Here is a 4,092-nt window from a genome sequence, read left to right on the forward strand (position 1 = left end):
CAACTCCCTGATCTGTCCTTGCTGTTTTTTTGTCGTTTCTGAGCCCTCTCTTCATATCACCCGAATTCGAAAAGGTGCATGCGAGAATTGCTGATTTTACTTAGTTTCATAGTTTGCATTAGACTCTATCTTTTCTTGTCCTAATGCATGTGTTAAAACAGTGGCTATAAGACCCACACTGTTGTACATGTATTATACAACAAAGACTTGGCCATATAATTTCTAAGTTTCACAAAAGGTATTAGGTAATGCGAAAGTTTTTGTATTAATAATATTTATTTCTTCTGTTTCCTTTTCTAAGACCACACTATATATTAAGCTTATCTTTATGTTTTGTACCTTACTTCACGTTTTTCTTCACAGGCAAAGACTAATCATCCCAATGTTCCATCACATAGGCAAGCAAAGGCCACAATGGTAGCTTTCCCATATCATTCTTCAACTAACAGTTTGCTTCACCTAAGTAAGTGGCGTCCTGAGTAAGTGAGGTTTTTCTAATACAAAGCACGAACGTGCAGTTTATTAAATGTGTACAAAAATCTGTGAAATTATATTTTAGGTGTTCACACAGCTGAAGTGCAGCTGGGTGATAACATAAAAGTCGACCTCTACTTCACCAGACAAGAAAGTAATGAAAAAGACGTCACATACCTTGTGAGAGATGCTCTGCTGGTTGCACAATTAAACCGTCAGGAATTTGTTTATGTTATGTCTCGGTATTGCAGGGTTGATAAACAAGTTTGTTTCCCTAGATTTTAAGCAGAGGTCAGCTGGTGAAAAACTTCAGAGAGAAGCACAATAATAATCAACACCACATCAGTCTGATGATTCAAATTACAAAAGAAATGCTGCCATCATTCCGCATCGTAGCCTTCTACCATACGAGTTCCAATGAAGTCGTATCAGATTCTATTTGGGTGGATGTGACTGACACCTGCATTGGAAAGGTGAGAGACAGTAAAAGAATGTATGAAGTTCTAGCAAACAAACTGAATAAATTATGCATGATTTTGTATTATCTGCAGAAAACTGACAGAAAATGTCTATTCTTTCCATCCTTTAGCTGACACTGGAACCGTCAAAACCTGGTACAATCTACGAACCTCGTAAATCTTTCACTATGAAGATAACAGGAGATCGCGGGGCCACAGTGGGCTTGGTGGCTGTTGACAAAAGTGTCTATGTGTTGAACAACAAGAACCGCCTAACCCAGAAAAAGGCAATTGTTTTCTGTTGTTTCCCTTTTTTATTCTGCCTACAGGTTTTCTTTGATGTGTAGAAGCATTTCATAAGGATGGTCTATGACTCTTCCTGTCAAGGTCCAAGGGATTCTCCAAAGCTAAATTAAGAATTACACACTAGAGGCTGAGTGAAAATGATTGATGGAATTCTTAAAAAATTCTAGGGATTATTTGAGTCCATCTTTGCAGCGATTGGATTTAGAAACAGAGAACTTTTATTTAGTTTATTTGTACAGCGCCAATTCACAACACATGTCATCTCAAGGCACTTTACAGTTCACCAGATCATGCAGTCAAATTGATTCCAAGTTTTCTATCTAAGGAAAACCAATTAATTGCTTCGACTCAAATTAGACAAAACGATTATGACTAAGGTAGATAATGATTATGTAGAGTAGTAATGAATGGAGAGAGCTGACTTTCTCTGAGAGAGGAATGTGATCCATAGCAGTTAGAGGAGAAAGCTTTAGTCAGAGAGGGCAAATGAGGCTGAAGAGTCAGGCAGGTACTGAACTGACTCTTTTACCTGAGCTCTGTACCTATCTGACCTCATCTGCCCTCTCTGCAGGTATATTCAGGGCAATTGAACTAGACTGCAGGGAGAGTATGAAGATGGATTTGTTTCAATAATACGTATGGTTGTATTTTAAATGTGAATGTCTGTGAAGAGTTAGACAGCGTTTTTTGTTTTACTTGTACAGCTAAATATTCAGCTGTAAAAAAAATTTAAAAAAAAAAGAAAAAAAGGGGGAAAAAAACACACCCTTAAATACTAAAGATTTTTCAGGTGTGTGTCTCAGGATATGGTTGAGGTTTGTGGACCCATATGTAGAGGCAGGGAGGCAGAGGTGAGTTTGATGATTTAATTATGAATAAACAAATAACTGAACATGGAGGCAGGAAATCCAAAAATCAAAACATGAAAACAAAGTCAAACAAACCAGAAACCATGGAGACATCAGGGGGGGAGACTATCATGAGGAGGAAGACTCAGAGAGTTGGAGGAAGTTTGACGAGGAACCAGCCCTGAGGAACTGAACAGAGAGAGTATTTATGGGAGACTGAAACAAAGAGAGGACCAACGAGCAGCTTAGGAGCAGGTGCGAACAGAGCAGAACAGGAAAGGAGCTAGGGAAAAATTAGAACACAAGAGGGCAGCAGAGGGCAACAAATAAAAACCTGAAAATAACCAAAAAACAAAACAAATTAAGAATTTAACAACTAAAACTAGAAAACATGGAACAAAGTAAAACAGAATACACAAAAGAAAACATAACAGAACCAAGACTATGACAGTGTGATTGATTTCCAACTAAATATTTAGTTTTACAAGTAAAAAAAAATGCTGTGCAAGTTCTTCTNCATATTACACGAGGTTTACCTTTAGGCAACTTAGTATTCCTTACAGCAGTGATAACGCAGTGGTCACTTAGGTCATTGCAAAAAACACCAACAGCTGAAAATTTGTGCGGGACATTAGTCAAAATTAAATCAGTTAATGTGGAATTATCATGGCACTTAAGATTTAAACTAGTGGGAGAGTTGATTAACTGTGTGAAATTGACAGAATCACAAAATGACTTAAATTCGTCTGAGCAAGGTTTTAGTCTTTAGAGTAGTCCAATCTGGATAAGAGTTGAATAAGAGTCTACAATGCAGTACTCAGGGCAGAAGGAGGCCTATAACACCCAACAACAGTAACATAAAGGCCCTTGGCCAACTCCACCCTCACTGCCAAAAATTCCAGCTGCTTACCAACTGATTCTGAATGGACTAACTTCATATTAAATTTAGATTTAGCATAAATAGCAACCCCACCACCCTTCCTTAATCTGTCAGTACGAAACACATTATAACCATCTATTCCGATGTCCGAATCAGTAATTGATTTTGTCAGCCAGGTTTCAGACAGCACAACAATATCTGCATCTGTTAAATTCACCCAAATTCTAAGCAGATCCATTTTGGGTAACAAACTGCGAACATTTAGGTGAATTACACTCAAACCAGACATGGATTTCACATCAGATGGCAATGAAATACACTGCAACTCAGGACCTGGATTTGGCTGCACGTTGCCAGACAAAAGCAGCAATAAGAATATTAACCATCTCTGTTTACCATCAGTATACAACAGATCTGTAGAGTTTTTAAAATGAAAGTCCCAGAAATGTCTGTCATCAAATGCAAAATAGTCATTTAAAATCAAGAGATTTTGAAGCTGATGAATATCTCTGGGTAGAAACCAGGCTAAATTTAAGTCCTTTGCCAACTCTTTCGGCATTTGAGGGGAATGCACAAAGGCTGAACAGTTGAATCCATAGGCTACATCCAAAGAGCCATAAATGTTGTAAGATGTACTCACCGAGTGTAAATCACTTGATCTTAGATTTTGCACAAACAATAAGCAAAGCAACATTAAAAGAAAAGCCATGTTAGCAGAGGATGTTTGCAAAACCCGAATGAGCTGACAGGGCCTCAGGATCCACGCAGAGCCTGGAGTTGTTAGCTGGGCTGCCAGGGTCCGGAGAAGCCAGCAGAACCCCAAGATCCAAGTGAAATCTGGACGGGCCAGCAAGGCCACAGGATCCAAACAGCACCCAGAGACAGTAACTGGCCTGCTAGGGCCTGAAGCCTAGAGATGGTAGCAGGGTTAGAGCTGAGCCAGAGAAGGAGGTTGGTAGCTAGGCTGTTTGGGCCTGGAGCCTAGAGATGGTAGCAGGGCCTCACGATCCAAGTAGAGCCAGAAGATGGAAGCTGGGTTGCCAGGTCCTATAGAGGCTCGGAGGGCCTCAATATCCAAGCAGAGCCAGGAGGTGATAGCTGGGCTATTTAGAGCCTGGAGTCTCAA

This window comes from Cyprinodon variegatus, unplaced genomic scaffold, assembly GCF_000732505.1.
Source record: "Cyprinodon variegatus isolate N-32 unplaced genomic scaffold, C_variegatus-1.0 Scaffold1791, whole genome shotgun sequence".
In the NCBI taxonomy this organism is placed as follows: Eukaryota; Metazoa; Chordata; class Actinopteri; order Cyprinodontiformes; family Cyprinodontidae; genus Cyprinodon; species Cyprinodon variegatus.